Raw genomic sequence first — 21,754 nt, forward strand, 5'->3', positions numbered from 1 at the left:
GTCATCTTGGCTTACCTGTAAGTAAAAAGAATGAAATATTTTATTAGTTCCAATATTTAAATGATTAAATTTCAGAAAAAGGTTGTACATATCAAACAAGTAAGAGTGCTAAAGTCGAGTGTGCTCGACTGTGAGATACCCGTTACTTATTTTGAATAAATGCAAAGCAGTGTACTACAAAAGAGGCTATATTTTATATATTAATATGATACTACATTTTAAATATACCATAGAGCGCAAAATATACCATATTGTCAGCCAAAATATACCATAGATATCCGTTACTTATTTAGAATAAAAGCAAAGCAGTGTACTACAAAAGAGGCTATATTTTATATATTAATATGATACTACATTTTAAATATACCATAGAGCGCAAAATATACCGTATTGTCAGCCAAAATATACCAGATTTCCGGGGGCGGAAAACAATTTGAAACAAAATTGAGTCACGTTTTGATGTTGTCAACTTTACAACAAACTATTTGCAAAAGCTACATAAATGAGCTATGTAAATGCTCAGCATCCGCATTGATGACATCATTGTGGGCGTTGAGACATTAATCGCATCGAGCAGCCATTAACTGCAAAAGGCCATTAAAACTGTTAACATTTAACGATTCGGATTGCAGTCAAAAAAGAAAAGACAACGAGAAAAAAACGAAATCGAATCGAATGAAAGTGCCTTCGGCTCATCAATTTCGAAGAGCATTTATCATTGCAGAGCTGCAACAACAGCTGCAAGTGCGATTGCTTAAGCATTGCTTATACGCACACACCCACACACACACAGTCATATTGTTGGGTTTGCTTTAGGAAACGCGCTGTTAAGAACAAAGAAATTGAAAGAAAATGTGTAGCATACTTAGCAGCGCGCTTGAGCAAGCAAAGTGGCATTGAAATAACAATAACAATAACAATATAACAGCAAAAAAAAAACAACAAAACAAACACAAGCAGCTGCAAATACTTTGTACGCTGGGCCAAAACGTTTGCCAACTTGTAGAAGGAGGCGTGCCATGACAAAGGGGGCGTCAAGGCGCAAGCATTTTTCTTCAAGGCAAAATGTAAATGACGCCATAATTGCAGCCATCAAATGAAGCAGCAGCAGCAACAACAGCGTGTTGAAAAGAACAGCAGGTCAGAGTCCCAGCGACTTTCTAATCCCATCGTTAGGCTCCGTTTTCTTCTCCCTCTCTACCCTCCCTCTACCCTTCCTCGCTTACACTCTCCCTCACTATCTCTGCTGCCTGCTGAATGCGTGCAACTGAGCGTTGCAAATCGCGCCGCATCCCAAAAACACACAGAAAACTTGCCTCATTGCCCCATTACATTACCAATCCTTCCACATTTCCTACCCCCTCCCACCCATCTTCTTCCTTTAGCTCTCCACTTCGTCAAGTTTTCTTCCCCTTTTTTTTTGGGGGAGCTCAGTTTTCTGGGTTTGCGTTTTAGATTTGCCGTCGGACCGCGCAACTTTTGCGGTTTTTCGGGTTTCGTTTTTCACTTGCCACCTGCCCACTATACTTCGCCTCCTTCTCCCCTCCCCCAAACCTTCTTTCGTGGTTAGTTGGCTGTTGTTTGATTGTTTACCCAAAGGATATTAAGTCAATTGCAGCCAGCCATCAACCCCCCAAAAAGTATGCTACGCATATTTAATTTTATGATTTCTTTTGCGCCCCTGAAAATAAAGGCAATCTGAACAGCACATTTAAAAGACAATCTCGTGAACACTTTGCACCAACAGCAAAGTCGCCTAGCAGTTGCCCTCAGAAGAGGGTTGAAGTGAGGGGAAGAAAGTGTATCAGCTCTCCTATGAATCCATATTTCATAAATATACTGAAAATGTACCACAAAAGTACTCAAATATACCGAATGCGTTTTTGTACTACATTCAAAAAAATACCATATACCGCAAAAGTACTAAAATATACCAAAGCCTTTATTTGGTATATTGATAAAATACTTCATTCAACATATACCATATACTAAAAATATACCACAAAAGTACTAAAATATACCAAATGCGCTTTTGGTATATTTATATAGTACTACATTCAAATAATACCATATACCGCAAAAGTACTAAAATATACCAAAGGCTTTATTTGGTATATTGATAAAGTACTTCATTCAGCATATACCATATACTAAAAATATACCACAAAAGTATTAAAATATACCGATTGCGTTTTTGGTATATTTATATAGTACTACATTCAAAAAATACCATATACCGCAAAAGTACTAAAATATTCAAAAGATTTTATTTGGTATATTGATAAAGTACTTCATTCAAACTAAAATATACCGAATGCGTTTTTGGTATATTTATATAGTACTACATTCAAAAAATACCATATACCGCAAAAGTACTAAAATATTCAAAAGATTTTATTTGGTATATTGATATAGTACTTCATTCAACAAATACCACATACTAAAAATATACCGCAAAATTACTAAAATATACCAAAGGCTTTATTTGGTATATTGATAAAGTACTTCATTCTACATATACTATATACTAAAAATATACCGCAAAAGTACTAAAATATACCAAAGGCTTTATTTGGTATATTGATATAGTACTACATTCGACCATAAGTTAGCTATGCTGTGAGGTATAATTAATAGATTCAACATAAATTAGAAAATCAATAGATTCTGCTAACAATCCAAATTCAAATTAATTATACCATATATTTAATCATTCATAGATTAAACTTACATTTCATTTTAAATCAAAAGTCAAATTTTAACGAATTACCTGGCTATGCGGAATTAGTAATATATAACAAATAAATAAGTTACTCGCAATGAAAATGTATTATATAACTTAACTTATGTTGAAGAGTAGATTGCAAATCTTAAGTTCAAATCTTTTGGTTAGTTTTGACATCATATTCAAGATTTTATTTTTGAAAAATTTTGAATGAAACTAAAAACTGCTAGCAACCAAAAATAGGTCTACATTAAAAACAATTTTGATTTGTGATTGTAATTTGCCCAAATCAAGTATTCATTGCTTTCCAGGAGTTATAGTAAAACTAAATAGTTTGTAACACAGAAACTGACTTCAGAATTATTCTAAAAGTGTCGCTAAATTTTGCATTCAACTACTCGATTTTGTATTGCATTTTTCAATTATTGTACAATTTTCTCAACAATGTCTCAACGCACCGAACAAGAATTGCGGCAACAACTGGCTCAGCTTGGCTGGACAATTGGAAAGGAGAAACAATACGATGAGATCATTCCAGTGCGACAATTGGCAAGAGTCGTTATTCTCCGAGAGCAATCTTCGATGGAGCAACAACCTCAACCAGTCACAGCTGCCAAGAGCGGAAAACGGAAAAGCAAGAAGCACAGACAACGCAGATAAGTTGGCTTGACCCAGAAAACCAACTAAAGAATTTTTCTTAACTAAATTGGATATAAAATTTGTAAGAAATTTATATAAGCTGTGAACTGTTTTTCGACTGTGCGATTCATACAATGAAAATACACTTTTGAAGATATTAAATATGATATTCGAAAATGTGTTTTTATACCCGCTACCCATAGGGTGGAAGGGTATTACGAGACGATCAAGCCATGTCCGTCTGTCTGTCCGTCCGTCCATATGAAACACTGGATCTCAGAGACTATAAAAGATAGAGCTACAATTTTTTTTCGACAGTATTTGTTATGTTTGCACGCAGATCAAGTTTGTTTCAAATTTTTGCCACGCCCACTTCCGCCCCCGCAAATCTTTCTTACTTGTTTTTTTATAGAAACGGTCAAATTAGTTTCAAGAGAAAGTAAATGAATATTCATTTTACAACAACCACAAAAATTACTAAACTATAAACATAAAATTTATATGTTTATTTTATATATTAAAATGTAATAAAGCTACTACTAAATGAACAAATATTAATAAATTTATTCATTCTTCATATTTTCATTTAAAGACTCTTAAATTTGGTAGTAAAATTTGTGTACCAGTTTAAAAGTCTTTGCATATTTAAAATAGTATGTTAATTCACAACAAAAAAAAGCGGGCCCCCAGTTAATGTCAAACTTTTCACCTTTGCGTGTAGTTTTTGACTCAAGTGGAATTTTTAGCAGATCCAAAACGAAAAAACGAAAAAAAAAGAAACGAGAAACAAACTCAAAGTGCTGTTGATAAGTCCCGCAACTTAATGTAGAGTTTGCAGTTTTCGGATGGGGAATAAAGGTAAGAGTTGTTGTATTGCTTTTCGAGACGCTTGACCCGAATGTGCCTGATTATCCTTTATCCTTGGCATCCTTTTTTTTTTTTTTTGTTTTGCCTTTGTCTGGGCGCTCTTTTTAGGCTATTGTTCGAAAAGGTTTCGCTTGTTTGTTTGCTTCGCTTTTATCGCCACATCGCTTATCGCCCGCCGAAAAATTGATTTCTAAGCATGTCGTTACCACCATCACAGCAACAACAACAGCAATCACAGCATGTGTGTATGTGTGTGTGTGTGTGTGTGTAGAGTAATTATAAGGCCACTTTTGACTTTATGCCTTGTGGTAGACCTTGTAATTTGTTTAGTTGAAACTCAATGCAAATTAGAGGCCAAGTTCTAGCTGTTGTGGCAAGCGGCATGTGGCATGTGGCATGCGGCATGTGGCAAGTGGCATGTTTACCTTTTCACTTGATATGCATAACTCATATATAAACAACAAAACACAAAACAACAAAACAAAACACACAACTGAAATTCTGCCCACACGCTTTTCGGCCTTTTGCTTCGCTTCACATTTTGTCTAAATTTAATTGATGAATGGCCCCCGCACAGTGCACAGAACACAGTGGCTGCCGCCTGTTAGCGCACACACTCAGTTGATCAAATTGCTACATAATTCGAGGCAAACCTGTTGTCGTAAATAATTACTCGATGCTGTTTCATTTTGTCATCGCTGCTCAAGTTGCAGACAACAAAGATTCGAATTAAATGCGAATGCAGATTTAAACATCAAATTATAAATTTATTTACAGCAGAAATTTGTAGTCTTCATCTTTAAAATTTATTATTTATTAATCAACAAAACACCTAAAAGATTTTTTAATTTTTTTCAAATTCGTTTCTGTGAATATGTATATTTAAATTTTGAATTTCAATTCAATGCAACAAAAAGTAATGTTTATGCTAAATCTTTTAAATCTTCAGTATTTTTTTGAAAAATTATTATATTGTACTAAATCATTGAAATCTTCAGTATTTTTTTTTTTACTGAATCTGCTAAATATTTGAAATTATTAGTATTTTTCTTATTTCATGATTATGCTAAATCTTCAGTCTTTTTCTAATTTATTGATTGTGCTAAATCTTGTAAATCTTAATTAAAATATTCAGTATTTTTTTTGAAAAAATTTTTGAAATCTTCAGCGTTGTTTTTATTATTGTGCTAATTTTTTTAAATCTTCAGTATTTATTTTTTGTATGATTATGCTAAATCATTGAAATCTTAAATATATTTGAAATCTTCAGTATTTTTTTTACTGAATCTGCTAAATCTTTGAAATTATTAGTATTTTCCTTATTTAATGATTATGCTGAATCTTTGAAATCTTCAGTATTTTAATAAATCTTTCAGCTAATCAAACTTCAATCGCTTTCAGCAATAACTAGCAAGTGTTAATACTTTTAGCGCTCAGTGTGCTAAAGGAATATTTACAAATGAAATATGAAAAGGAATTTAGTTTGTTTGCCGAGTAGTAAATAAACAATTCCTCAAATGTGAATGTGAATTAAAATGTTGCCAGCACTGATTTTAATTGGAAATCAAGAAATTGTATTAACAGCAGCAGCAACAACAACAACAACAACATCAGGACAAATATTTTCTCGTTCTTTTCCATGCAGCTGCAAGTTGGATTCGTTAAAAATGAAAAATGAAAAATGAGAAATGGGAAATTGGTTCAGCAAAATAAACAGACAGATTCTTGTGCTCATGTGTAGTTTTCCATGCAAGTCACAAAACAAAAAAACCAAAAAACGTTCTATGAAAGTTCGTTGCTTTGCCGCAGCGACCTCAAAATGTATCTGTATCTGTATCTGCAGAGTTGTGTATCTGTATCTACAGTTGTAGCCAGTGACTTGGCTCTATATGTATTTCTGCTATTTGAATTTTCGTTCTCCGCATCTGCAGTTGAAGTTGAAGTTGCACACACAAATGTGTTTTTCATTCCGCAAATGTACGACAAACTTTCCAAGTGTTGCATTCTCTTTTGCCTCTTGTGTGCATTTTGTTTGGTTATGGAGAAGCTGACTATTTTATCCCGCAAATGATAGCTGAAAATCATAAACGACATAAATTCCATTTTACCATCCACTTTTATCGAGACTCATTTATGAACATGCAGATTTATGTGAGACCAAAAGGCCATATTTTTAAATCATCAAGAAGTTTAATTATCATACACAAATCATATTTCACAATAGTGAATAACAGTTGAAATAAGCTAAGAGAATAATGCAGCAACTTTCATCAATTTAAAATGAATATGGAAATTTTATGTTCGTTGATAAACAAACTGAAAATACATTAATTGAATCACATTATGATATCAAAATGCAGAATAATATTTGTGCAAGATACAACAAAATAACAAAAAGTTGCTTTAATTAGTATACTTAATACATGTGATATTGCTGACAATAGATAATACTATAAATAACAATAAAACAAGTATAAAAACTGTAGTAGAGTGCGCTCGACTGTGAAATACCCGCTATGCGTTCTTAATAAAAGCAAAACAGTGCGATATTATCAGTAAAATATACCACATTAATATACTAAACAAATACTGAAATATACCGAAATGTATATTTGGTATTTTGATATTGATTGATCATATATTGATTGATTGATACATATATGTATAAACTTTGCGAGGTCGGCAATGATTTGTTCACTACTGAAATATACCAAAATGTATATTTGGTATATTGATATATATATTTATATACTTTACGGATCGAAGATGCCTTCCTTAGCCTGTTGGCAAAAAGTTATAATACCCTTCAACCTTATTTTGTAGCGAATGTAGAAAAGCTGTGAGGAGAACTAAAATAAAATGCACCCAGTTCAATACAGATTAAATGAATGAAGGACAATGAAAACTTTAATCGGATCAAAATATACAAGAAGATGTATGTGAATCAATAAACACTTAGAATGTGATGTTGGTGACAATATAACAAAAAAAAAGCAAGTTTTTTTTCAAATACTTTAGGTTCCATTTCATGGAAACGCGACTGATAAAAATTGAAAATAATTGAAAAGTACTTAATACAAATTTGAAAAACATACTAAAATATCAATACTAAATTAAAAATACTAAAAAACAAAGTCGAAAATCAAAGGATCTAAATATGCAAAGCATAAAGGAAAACTAATCGCAATAAGAGTAACAACAATTTTAATATTATTGCATTCGCAACTTGAAGTACACTTGGGCTTCAGAAAATACTGAAAGTAATTGGCTAAGCACTAACATAAATGCAAATTTTTAAAAATACTAAAATACTTAAAAATACTAAATAATTGAAATTGAAACTGGAAAGAAGCACAAGGAGTCAAAGTCGAAAATCATATTATTGAAATATGCAAAACATAAGGAACATACGAGGGCTGCTATTTAAGTTTCTGGCCTAGGTCATATTATGACCAATTGGCTATTTCCCAAAGAAAGTTTGGGCTTTTATCGATAAAAGCTCCATACAACATTTTCATGTGCGACCACGTTTGATGTCTATAAACGATTAATCAAAAACTTACCTCGGCAGAAAAATCGAATTTACTCGTGAACACTTTCGAGCAATAATTTTTCACAACTTTCGACTTGGATTATTACGACAAGAGTGGACCGATGAACTTAAATCTTTGAAAGGCGATGAAGTGCCATCCTATAGCCCTGTGAAAAACTGGTTTAATGGATTAATGGAAGACGAAGGTTGTGAAGGTCGTCCAAAAACAGACGTTGTGCCAGAAAACATTGATGCCGTGCGTGAACTGATAATGCTAGATCATCATGTGACATATCGTGAGATAGAGGCATCCTTTGACATTTCTTCCACCAGAATACATTCCATATTGCATAAACACGTGGTCGTAAAAAGTGATTGTTCTCGTTGGATCCCGCACAATTTGACAATTGCTCAAAAAAAGGCTTGTGTGGATTGGTTCAAAGAAATTTGGAAAAAAAAAATACATTCCCTGTGCTTCAAAAGACATTTATAAGATCGTCACAGGTGACGAATCATGGATATATAGAGCCCAAAACAAAACAGCACATCAAGGAAAAAAAGGCGTGGTCATCGATTTTCGATGTCAGATGATGCTGTTAAAGCGTTCAAAAACCATGTTTTGGAGGTGCCTCAATCATAGTGGAAAAGTGCTTCGAAAATTGGTTTGAGCGCATTCAAAAGTATATAAATCTTGCTGGAGAATACTGTGACAAACAATAAATCCATTTTTTTTTTTTTTTTTATAAATATTCGCATTTTCATTATTAGGCTAGAAATATAAATAGCAGCCCTCGTATTATATGATATTTTTCAATTTGCAAAGTAAAGTGCTCTTTGTCTTCAAGCTAAAGCCCCAGTAAAACAAGTAAGCGTCCTGCACACATAAGTAGTATCATTTGAAAGCTGTTGACAGACAAGAATTTTTGCATATTGCACCCAGTGATAAACAAAATTGTGAAGGATGTGTTCTTGTTGCACGTTCCGCATGACAATTTTCAACTGAAGAGTGTGCTCAGCAGTTGTTGGCAACACACACAAAACAGACAGAGACAGAGACGGAGACAGAGAGAGACAGAGAGATAAGAGGTGCATTGCATTGTGTGCAGATAAATCTGGGCTTACATTTGTGGCATCCATTAGAAGTCGCTGCAGGGTTCTCTCTTGACCAAATTCGCACTGACCAACAATGCAATTGTGGGCCAGGTCCACAGGCAATTGGTAGTAATTACAAAGATACAAAGCTAAGGGACAACATCCAACGAGAAAGGGAAATGGAAATGGAAATGAGTTCAGTTCAGTTTATAATTGTGAGTGTGTGAATGCAGAGTCATGAGTGTGCCAGTGAATGAATGTGAGTGTGAGTCCGGTTTCATTTGGTTAATTATGCATTGAGCCGCTTACAAAATTAATCCCCAAGCAACGCTACCAGAGAGCTCCCCAGAGACAGTTCGTAATAAAGGCGAAAATGAATACTCGAAAAAAATACTACGAGTATCATAAAACTACAAATGGAATGTGCTCGACTCGCTTTACATCCGATTCTATTTTATTATGTTCCCAATATTATTTTTCCTTAAACTAATTAATTTGCTTACGTGGAAAAGTTCAATGTTATTTCAGATTTCATTTCCTAAATATTCATATGTATTTTGAAAATAAATAAATTACTCTTTACATTATTTACCATTCAAATTGAGCTTGTTATTGATTGTAATATAAATTCAAATTCAATTTTTTGTCTATGCATTTGTTAAATAAATGGAAGAGACTACCTCCTAATACTTTTACATTATTTAACTTTATTAATATTATAAACATTGCTTAATTAATTTAAGTACATAAGAGTCTACAACAATCTTTACTCTATTATCGCTAGATATGCTCAGTTGATACAATTTTGAATTTTTTATTTCGTTACAGCTGTTATAATATTATTATAAATTCCCTACACCATTAATGCATTAAGATAAGCAAATATAACTACGCCTACAACTGATATTCTCTCTCAAAGTTGGTATTAATAATACTTAATATATAATGCAGTTCAGTCGAAAATTTCATTCATAAAGTAGGGAATTATTATAGCAAGAATGGTGTATATTATAATAACTCACTACTTTATGCTGGCATCGTAATGAAATTTGCATCTAAACTTCATAACACTTTAAGTATTCTGAATACCAACTTTAATAGATGCAACTAGCAAAGTCGCTGCTGTAGAGGCTTCTAAAATCGTGGACGGACAGGCAGACGGATAGCAGTATATATAGAATAATAATAATTGCTCTTTCAGTGTGCCACTAACTTATGCTACCTTTTATGACTTTTATATGCCGGGTACAAACAAAACATAACTTCATTTCGTTTGTTTTTGGCCCAATTTCAATTTGAAGTGCTGTTTGCCGGCCGCAGCTCAATATAAACTGGGCGCAGCAACAGCGACGCTCACTTGTTACCTGTTAGTTGTTAACTGTTTAGCTGTTAACCTCTTGTTACCTGAACTGACCTCAGAAGAACACAGCTGGTCATTAAAGGCTGTCGCCAGCTCGTTGCTCTTAATGTGTCTCAGTCTCAGTCCACTTTCACTGCCTTCCTCTCTCTCTCTCTCTCTCTCTCTTTCTGTAGTGTGTGTTTACGGGGCGTGGTCAGCATTTAAGTTCGTCAAACTTGTTGTTGTGGCCGCATGCTGTGCAAGTGTTCATTCAGTCCACAGAAATTAAAGTGGGTGGCAAACGAACTGGAACTGTACTAAGCCGCTTATCGTCACACACACACACACACACACACACACGCACACACACACACTCACATATTTTGCTTTCAATGCGTTTTTAATTATCACAATTCTTGTTGCCGTTAGTTTCTGCCACTCATCAACATAATTTCGGTAGCTTGAAGGGCATTAAATGATTTGGCAAACGGGGTTTTAATTAAAATTGAGCTGGGAATACGTGACAACACATTTGGGATGAAAAGTATGAGTCTCTTAAATACCCGGCAACTACTTTTTTACTATTACACTATTACATCGTAGTCTATTACAAAAAGGAGCGAAAGTTAGAATGTTCAGAATAGTTATAGAAGTTTCAGCTATTTGATAATTTTGCAGTAATACAAACTGACTTGTTGATGACTAAAACATATTGTAAGAAAATGCAATTGAGTTGAAATTAATCAATTAATAAGAATGAAAGTGAAAACTGAATTCACTAATATACAAATTAAAGTTTCAAGTACAGAAAAAGCAACATTTAGTTAACAGTAATTGAAAAGAAACCAAGGAAGAAATATTATAATTAATAAAACCAAAATGCCAAATGAATTAAAATCTAGAAAATACAAATAATATCAAACAAAATATCGGAGATATCTTAAACAAGTTGACAGCGACACAAAAAGAAAACCCTTTTCACACTCTGAAATTAATGTAAGTACAATAATAATAATAATAGAATAAGAATTTTCATGACTAAATTAAGGCATTGGCAGACACTTGACAAAGTCTGTAGTACAAAGCAGTAACTAACTAACGAACTAACTAACTAACTATAGTTAGTGTGTTCAATTAGCGAAAGCAATTCGTGCCTCACTCTCTCAGTTGCCATTCATATTCAGCCAAGGTTCTTTTTCTCTCTCTCTCTCTCTCTCTCTCTGCAGCAGCTTTAAGTCTTTTGAGTTGCCTCAACTTTGATTATTGAATTAATTTTTACATGTCAGACACATGAGTATGTGTGTGTGTGTGTGTATTGAGATGTCTGGCACTTGGCAATTTAATTTGCACGACAAACGTTAAAGGCAACACGGCAGCAACATTATCGTTGTCGGATTTGTCAACAGCAGAACAGCAGCAAAAAAGAAAGGGTTAAAATGTCTTTAGCGCTAATGAAATTAAAACGCGTGAACAGATTTTGCACAGCGACAACAAGCCAACAGGCAAAAGGACGATAAAGGTAACGAGAGAGGAGAGAGGAGAGATGAGAATTCGAGTCGAGTCGAGTCGAGGCAACGCGCAAAATGTGCACTTTAAGTAATTATGCGAGAATATTGCAAACTCTGCATAAATAACAGAAAAAAAAAGAATGTGCTGGGGAAAAAAATGCGTATAAAAATAGCCAAATGAAAAGTAAATGAAAAGCTGAAATTAAATGAAAAGCCACAACTAAAGTAAACTAAAGCAGTTAATGATTTAACGATAATTATGTTAGCATTCAAAGGAAAATGCGTAATTGAAGCACACACCGAACACAGCAGAAAATAAATCAGAAAATCAAATGGAACTCATCGAGAAAGTGAAGCAATTTCATTAGAAAACATTTCACAACAAGTTGGCCAAGTGCACTCGAGTGTCGCTTAACTTTTTGCCATCAGCTTTTTCACATGAAATACTTATTGTGCAAAGTTGCAAGACAAAACGAGAATAAACGAGAGAGGGTTGCTCAATAAATATATCAATAATCAGCTTGCTACGATTATCGATAGCGTGTCAAATACAGTTCACAAAAATATATTATACTTGTATTTTATTTAGCTTCATTGGTTTTTAGATACTAAATTCTCTTTACCCATGTTTATTTTCAACAGTATTTACTAGACTATCAAAATGTATAAATTCTGTATACATGTAATAACATATATTAATACAATTTTGAAGATACTAGACTTGCTAAATTGTTAAATTTGGAAATAAAATGTAATACCATTTATAGATAAAGTTAAAATCTAACAAGAACAAAAGTACTAGACTCTCAAAATTCTTGAATTCAGTATTAAATTTTAATACCATATATAGTATTTTTTGTAGAAAATTGTATTTGATTTGATTGTTGATAATTTTAATAAATATGCCAGGTTTTGATAAATAATACATGATTATCTGAACGAACAGCAAAAAACTCTGTTGACTAGTATAAAATTGTTTAAAAAAAAAGTTTCAAACGATTCGGGAATGTTTTTATACCCGCTACCCATAGGGTAGAAGGGTATTATAACTTTGTGCCGACAGGAAATGTATGTAACAGGTAGAAGGAGGCATCTCCGACCCTATAAAGTATATATATTCTTGATCAGCGTCAACAGCCGAGACGATCTAGCCATGTCCGTCTGTCCGTCCGTCCGTCTGTCCGTATGAGCACCTAGATCTCAGAGACTATAAGAGATAGAGCTATAATTTTTTTCGACGGCATTTGTTATGTTTGCACGCAGATCAAGTTTGTTTCAAATTTTTGCCACGCCCGCTTCCGCCCCCGCAAATAAAAAAAAATCGAATAACAAGCGTAACTTTAGAGCTTCAGCTGCGAATTTTGGTATATACAATAATAACTATAGTAGTTATGATTCCTGAAAATTTGGTTGCGATCAGATAAAAATTGTGGAAGTTATTAAAGAAATATTTTTGTATGGGCAAAAACGCCTATTTACTAGGGGTCTTAGTTGCTTTGGCTGACAATCTGGTTAATTGTGACGTCTATGGTATATTTTGAATGCGGTACTATATCGATATACCAAATATACCATTTGGTATATTTTTAGTATTTTTGCAGTATATTTGGTATATTTTGAGAATAATACCGCAAAATATATTTCTTTTATTCAAAATGGGTAGAGGGTATCTCACAGTCGAGTACACTCGACTGTAGCTTTCTTACTTGTTTTAGCTCTAACTCAAGTAAGCATTCAAATGCTCAAACAGTATTACTTTGACAACTTAATCTTTGAAGCGCACTTAAAAAAAAAATGGACGACGAAAACGAGTTTTACATACTTTTGTTACATTTAAATAACTTTTTTTATCACCTAATACAATTTGATTAGTTGGCCATCCGTCATTCTGTCCGTCCGTCTGTTTTGTATGTCTTGATGTCAGCTATTGCATTAGGTAATATATGTTTTAGCGTTACGATTTTCAAACCTAGAGCCCTATTTTTTCGAATCTACATCAATTAAATGTTCGTGCTTGACCCAAGCACTTAATGGTCAATAACAATTGCATGCACTACAAAGTGTAGCATATTATTTGGGGTACATTAGCTAATTAGCTGCAGTCGCAATGCGTTAAATTCGATTCGATTTACATCTATTCGAAGTGTGAGTTGTCTTGCTAAGAAATTACTGCTGATGATAATGGTGAACAATAATTAGAAATCATTAATTGAAGTATTTAGTTGTTGCTCCTTTCACTCACGCATTTTTTTTTTTTTTTTTTTTGCGAGTTTGCTGCCTTTGCGTGTTTTGATTGAGGTAGACAGCTGATTGGGGAGGTGTTGCCATGCATGTGTGCGTGTGTGTGTGCGTGTGTGTGTGTGTGCGTGTGTGTGTGTGTGAACTCAACTCATAAATAAGTGAATGCATTGAGAGGCCAAAAGCGAAATCGTATACAAGAGAAACTTCAAACGCTTGCACGCAAAGGATTCAAGTCGAAGCTCTTCAACGTTGCATGAATGCCGAGGGGAAGGGCAACAAGCAAGCAAGCAAGCAAGAAAGGAAGGAAGGAAGGAAGCAACAAAAACCGAAAAAATGAAAAAAAAATAATATTCGTTGCGGTGCTTCAACATTTCATTTTTATTTTTAATGTGTTTTATTATTTTCTGATGTCGTTTCTTTTATTTTTTTTTGTGTTTGGTACAAATGAAATGCACGAAGCGTTCAAATTTCACAATGCAAAAATTTTACAACAAACAAAAACAAACAAAGCCCGCGGCATACCACACTACACACACACACACACACACACACACACGCACACACACAGAGAGAGCAGCAGGTGTCCCTGTGTATATATATATGTATTTGTGTGGGTGTGACAGCACGCAAAAATTCGTATTGTTTTAGCCGATGGCATTTACGAGCACAATACGCAGAAGAAAGCAAGCAAGCGACAGAGAGAGAGAGAGAGAGTGAGAGCGGGACGGACGACTAGAGCAGGGCAAGGGCAAAGTTAGATAGAAAACCAGAGAGAGAGAGAGAGAGAGAGGGAAACAACGTAGGTATTCAGGTCGCATTCGATTGACAAAAACGGCAGCTAAACTTTAAAATGGAACGAACCAACTTTAATCAGTTCTCGCCTCACACAATGAAAAGCCGTCGGAAAATGCAAAGAAAAATCTTCGAAATAAGCAAAAGAGTGATAAAGTGCAATATGGAATAATATAATATAATTTTACACATCAACAACATATTAAACAACATATAAATGAACTCCCTTCTTTTAGTTATTATATTATTTTGTATAATAATTAACATGTAAATAAATAAATAATTTTACAAATTTTGTTTGGATAAGCCTTAGAAGTTAATGAGAAATTTTTGACTCTCATTTTAAAGCAACAATTGAAAAATGCTCTCATAATAAACCACAATAAAATATATGAATATTATACATAAATATAATACAATAAAATACTGTGTATAAAAATATATTTCTTCATTATTTTCTTATCATTTTATACAAAACATTTGAACTCTTTAAATGGAAAGAAAACATTTCATCGCACTCCTAAATCAAATTCTCAAGAAATCAGATTTAGCTTAAAATCATTAATTTGCGCATTTGATCACGATTCAACTCGCTTCGAATATATGTGAAACAATTAATCTAATGTGATAAAACAAAGTGAAAAAAATTACAACAAAAAACTGGCGAACTTAAAGTCTCTGCAATTGGGATGTAGGAGGATGAAAGTAACGTCGAAATAAGTATAAGAAAACAGTCATAAAACACACATTTTGCATGTGTGCGAAATGATTCAAAAAATGAGATATGTAAGTGCTACTGGGGCAGGCAGCAGCATTATGTGGCATGCCTCGCAGTGGCATGAGCTGCGTTAATACGAGTATAGTACAACAAAAATAAAAGAAATGTATTTTCTGCGGCTTTTGTTACTGTAATTGTTGTTGTTGTAGAAAGTCGACATATTTCATATGCAGGACGAAGAAGGAAAAAACAGTTGACAAATTTGGAAAAATTGCAACTGCGACAGCAACACACACACACACACACGCACACGCAGACACAATTTAATGCCTGCTACAAATGCTGATGATGATTAAGCACAACAATCACGATGATGACGATAATCATCTCGATTAAGAAAGATGTTGAGGGAAAAAACGCTCGCAATTTTCGCAAACAGCAGCGCAAAATGTTGTTTATCGTTTATTTGTACACAAAATATAAAAAAACAACCAAGTAAGAAAGCTACAGTCGAGTATGCTCGACTGTGAGATACCCAATCGGTACAAAATAGTGGAGTATTATTCTTAAAATATACTAAATATTATGCAACCAAAATACTAAAAATATCAATGTACATGTTTATTATATTATTATATTATACCGAAAAATACAAAAAAAAAATATACCACAGGCCACATTTTATATGTCGTTGAAGTAAGACGAAAATTTTAATTTCCTGGGCAAAAGTGGGCGTGGCAAAAATTTGAAACAATAATGATCTGCGTGCAAACGTTACAAGTGCTGTCGAAAAAAAATTATAGCTCTATCTCTAAGAGTTTCTGAAATCTAGGTGTTCATGCGGATGGACGGACAGACAGACAGACATGGCTTTATCATTTCCAATACATATACTTTATGGGATCGGAGATTTCTCCTTTTGGCTATTACATACATTTTCTGCAGGCACAAAGTTATAATACCCTTCTACCCTATGCGGTAGCGGGTATAAAAAAAAACAAAATGGGAAGAGGCAAAAGCAATGTTCGTACGATTCGTATGTTTACAAAATATACAAATCCCTCCCCTTTCTCTTTCTCTCTGTATCTCTGCACCATGCTTCATGCTCAGCCTTTTCGAGTTTGATTGATTTTTTTCTCTGTGGTTCTAATGTACAATTTTAATATTTGCACAAAATATTTGAACATTCATCCGCACGTTATTTATTTGTTATTGCCACCTTGTTTCATGCTCGCCGCCGCACGAGGCGTATACTTAATGTTGCTCAATAAATTTCTCAGTTTTAAATGCGGACAAAACAGTGCTCAATAAGTTTGTTTGGCATTGCATTGCATCTATTTTTTGACACTCTTCTCTACAATTGTCTTCCTTCCATTCACCATGAATGACACTAGCTGAAAAGCTCATCAAATATTCTATGATTCCAATGATGACGATGCCTTGTGGACTTTACGACTTGACTTCGAGAAATCTTCTTCAGACGTCAAAGTGCTGTCAGCATTTGGCAGTTAGTACAATAATTTTACCAGCTAAAGGTGCAGGGATTAATGAAAACATTGTTGATTCAATTGCGAATTGATTAATTGACTGAAAACATCTTCTTAGGAATATTATCATGCATTATTATAAGCATACAAAATTTCTCTTCCTACAAGAGTTCTATTTCTAAGCAGTAGAATTTGAAAACAGAATCTTAACTCAAGCTAGTTTTTCCTCGCCAAAATAACTCAACAAAGACAATCACTTGTAATGTTGTAAACTCTTGCAATTTAATTGAATATAAGCAGCTAAACATTCAAATGTTTTTTAAAAACTTCTAAATACAGATGGGAATTAACTCTTATGATGATAAAAAAGACAACTCAATGAATTCAAAATTAGTTTTTTTCGCCATTAATTTAAAGAAAGTATAAAGTGAACAGATTTAAGAATGCTTCACAGAATGTAGACTATGCACTTAATCACTACGGTAATACAAAATGAGAAGTATACATTTTATAGATTAATCACAGCGCATTTCAGCCAATGTCATTGCGGAACAAATTGAATAGCTATTTAATAGTCGAAGCATATGAATTTAATTGTGCACATTTAAATAAAAATACATTTGGTGATTTAAACAAAACGTGCTACAGCCAGTGTCATTTGGGAGGCTGTGTGTGGAATGAAATGGAGCAAAAGTCCGATAGATTTTTGTAGAATGCTTTGTCCATGCTGGCTGCCCTTGCGGGAGTTTGTTTGCAGCAAAACGAAAAGTAAAGCAAAAGGTAAAAGGTAACCCAAGCTGCTATCACAGCTATCACAGGCCATCAAGCTGTCCAGATAAAAAGCCCGACTGTGTTTTGTGTTTCTGGTTAAAAACAAAGTCCTGTGAATCACAGCTAGACAGACAGACAGACAGACAGAGAGTGAGAGGAAGAGGAAGACAGAGAGATGGGGTCAGGGGCAACAGCAGGTGATGGCAATGTTACGACAATGTATACTTGCAACGCGTTGTGCTCTGTTCTGTGGCAGCTGGCAGCGCGTCGTGGGAGTCAGTATTAACTGGCTTACGGCGGCAGTGACAGGCCGGAGGGACATAAGAGAAATAGCTGGATAACAGGATAACACGAATAAGGGAGAAGAACAATGCTTTCGTTTCTACTACTACTATATTTATTTCACTTGCGACATTCAAAATTACATTGCTCGAACTCGAAAAACACAAAACTGAGATTTGACCCGACTGCGTGTTTTTTTTTTTATACCCGATACCCATACGGTAGAATGGTATTATAAATTTGTGCCTCCATGAAATGTATGTTACAATCAGAAGGAGGCATCTCCGACCCGTTGTTCTCATGTTGCACTCTATGGTATTTTTTATAAAGTGGTACTATATAAATATACCATATATAGCATTTGGTATATTTTTACGGTATATTATTTTGGTATAATACTAAATGAATACCACTTTCTTTTTGAATGTAGCACTTTATTAATATACCAAATATGACATTTGGTATATTTTTAGTATATTAATTTGGCACGGTTTTAAAGTACTATATGAATATGCCAAATATAGACTATGGTATGTTTTTAGTAGTTTGTTGCACTCTAAAGTGGTACTATATCCATATACCATATATAGCATTTGGTATATTTTTATGGTATATTATTGTGGTATAGTTCTAAATGAATACCACACTGTTTTGCTTTCTTTTTGAATGTAGCACTCTGTCAATATACCAAGTATGACATTTGGTATATTTTTAGTATCTTTGTAGTATATTAATTTGGCACGGTTTTAAAGTACTATATCAATATACCAAATATAGACTATGATATGTTTTTAATAGTTAGTTGCATATGTCATTTGGTATATTTCAGTATATTTGTAGTATATTAATTTGGCACGGTTTTACTTTCTATGGTAAATAGTACTATATCAATATACCAAATATAGACTATGGTATTTTTTAGTAGTTTTGCGGTATATTAATTTGGTATATTTTTTTAATTTACAAGCGCACTTTTATGCTTTTCCTAAAAGTTGGTAGCGGGTATCTAAAGGTCGAGCACACTCGAGTGTAGCTTTCCTACTTATTTGTTATCTGTGTTGTCTGCGTTTGGTTTCTTTGTTCCGACCGTTGGTTTCTTATGCAGCCGATTAGTCGGCACTCCATTTAACTGTCATTTGCAGGCACAACTCGAGACAGTTAAGCCAACTGCAGTAACGACGATTACGACGACGACGTCGTCGTCGTCTTCGTCTGCGTCACCAGAGACGTCAGTTGTTGCTTGCACAACTCCCGTTCTCCCTTTACCCGCCCAGGGGGTTAATCGCCTTGGGTTATTTATATATACAGAAATCCGTCAGAAAACCTGAGGAAAACCTGCAGAGAACCTTCAACTGCAGCCCAAAAGAAAACTTTAACTCAAAACTCGACAACAACAAAAATTCATATTTCTTCAATTTAATTCAATGGGCAGAAAAGGGAGTGTAGCAGGGGGGGGGAGGCAAGGTAGAGAAGTGTGTCGCAACAAATACATAAATCACATACATAATTCAACATCTCAAATAACTTTCTTTATTTTGTTTTTACTCTGATTTGCACACAACAAGAGCAGAGCGAAAACAAATTATTGAATTATAATCCGATCCGAGAACAAAAAGAAACCTCACAAGGTATCCCCAACCTTCCCCCTTCCCCCTTCTCCCTCTCTTTCCCCCTCCCCTCTTATCCCACACTCTCTCTGGTTGCCCTCATCAAACACACATAAAAACATGGACTTTATACAGGTGCTGAGCATTTTTTTTATAGGATTTTCCAATCTATTTGCTTTGGCGTTTCACCTGCTCGCCATAAAGTCCAAATACATTTATAGTAGAGAGATCCTTGGTTATTGTCTCTATATAAACAAGCAACGCATTAAAAGATAGTATATTAAAAAACGCTTTTAAATCGTGCTCAACAAGCGTACCGACTAACTTATACTCTTATACTTATCTGTCTCTACGGGTTTAAATTGATTTGGCATATTTTGCACTCTGGTATATTTTTTACTTTGGTATATTTTTTTAGTATTTTTCTGTATACTAATTTGGTATATTTTCAAATTAAAACATGACTTTAATTTGCAGTGGGTCGCGAGTATCTCACAGTCGAGCACACTCGACTTTAAGTTTCTTACTTGTTTCTATTTGATTTAATTTTATTTTGCCTAGCATTTGTGATTTCTTTGTGCAGAATTTAGGAAAAATATTTATTGGCTATTTGTAATAAAGAAAGAAACCAAAAAATCATCATTTTAAATACTGTCATAAAAAGAACTCTGTGGAAAATAAAGTAAATTGTGTAAATTTATGTGTTTTGTAAAATAAGATTTGCTTTGAACTACAGAAATACATAAAAATATAAAGACATCTACAATTTCCAATTCTAAATGTTGAAAATAATTTTAAAATACACTAAGCATTATATAATTATAATTTAATAAAATACTAAGTACTGTATAACTATAATATTTATAAATAACAAACAAATATGATGACATCTTTTAGATTAATGGCAACAATTTCTGAGTGGAAAATATTTCAAAAATATTATGAGAATTATAAAGAAACTTTGTTAGAGACGCCTCGAATGAATCGAACATTTTCTGCCTTCAAGTCAACATCACTAACAAGCTTTATAATTGCAGGGTATGCCAATAAAATAGCCCAAAAAGCTGTCAAAATTTCTATATTTTTCGTTTTTGCCATCTGTTAAATAATTGAGTTCATTTTGACACCTGCTGTGCATTTGGTAAAAGTTTTCGATGCTTTGCCTCAATTAATGTTTAAATAAATACTCGTAAATTCGCCATATTTACGATTATCGCTAGCCGAATAAAAAAAGAGTCTTAATAAGTCTATTAAATGTGCATTTATTGTATTGAACAGATTTATGACGAGTCAAAAAATATAGTAAACCAGCTACATTAGTAGTCTTTAGTACATTTTGATTTCCTTTGCCTTTTGCCAACTATTTGCTAGTACTAAACTACCGTTAAATCACTTAGCTTAGCTGACAGTTAAAACCCTTATACTGCGATGCTAAATCTCAATCTCTTAGACTTTGCTTCGAACTGCATAGCAACTGGCAAGTGAACGAGGAGATCAGCGTGAAAAAAAGTTGAGGATACAAGTATTTCGAAAAGTTTGCTGTAATTGAATGAAGGCAAAATGACCCTTCACACATCGTTAACGTCATCATCATCATCATCATCATGGTGGAAAAACTTGGCCAGCAAACCCGTTTGGTCAATCAAAAGTCAGCTTATGGTTCAAGCGAACTCTTTTTATTTTTTGAATATGAGTCGTCGAAGCGAGTCCGGACAAAGTTTTTCGGTATTCACACTTTGCCACAGATTATCTTTAGACAATTCGCTTGTCTCTCATTGTTTGTAGTCCAAAGATTGAGAATTGAAAGTTGCAACAGCTTGCGATACTTGAAATGTGCAATATTTTGTGGGCATATTAATAGCATTTGCCTTTTACACATAAACGGAAAGCAGCAGTGATGCCTGCTAATCAGGCCTAGCATATCGAAATAGCTATAAAAGCTAGAATATTTAGGAAACCAAAATTCTATATCGTAATTATTATTTGTTCCCAAGTTTATATTTTTAAGATTGAATTGAAATTGCTTCTTTAGAGATGCAATATGCTACACAAAGTGATGAAAAGTAAATCTTTAGAAATGCAAAATTGACCAATAATGAAACATAACGACAGTCTATATTCTTAACAAAACCCTTTCTTTTTATTTGAATGAAA

The 21,754-nt window shown here is 33.8% G+C and overlaps 1 protein-coding gene across 2 annotated transcripts in view; it reads right to left on the reverse strand.

Annotated features, from left to right (window-relative positions):
• The window catches only part of LOC132796507 (uncharacterized), a 78,943-nt gene that overhangs the window by 56,228 nt on the left and 961 nt on the right, over positions 1 to 21,754 (reverse strand). The gene's annotated exons all lie outside the window — the stretch shown is intronic.

This window comes from Drosophila nasuta, chromosome X (genome assembly GCF_023558535.2).
Source record: "Drosophila nasuta strain 15112-1781.00 chromosome X, ASM2355853v1, whole genome shotgun sequence".
NCBI lineage: Eukaryota > Metazoa > Arthropoda > Insecta > Diptera > Drosophilidae > Drosophila > Drosophila nasuta.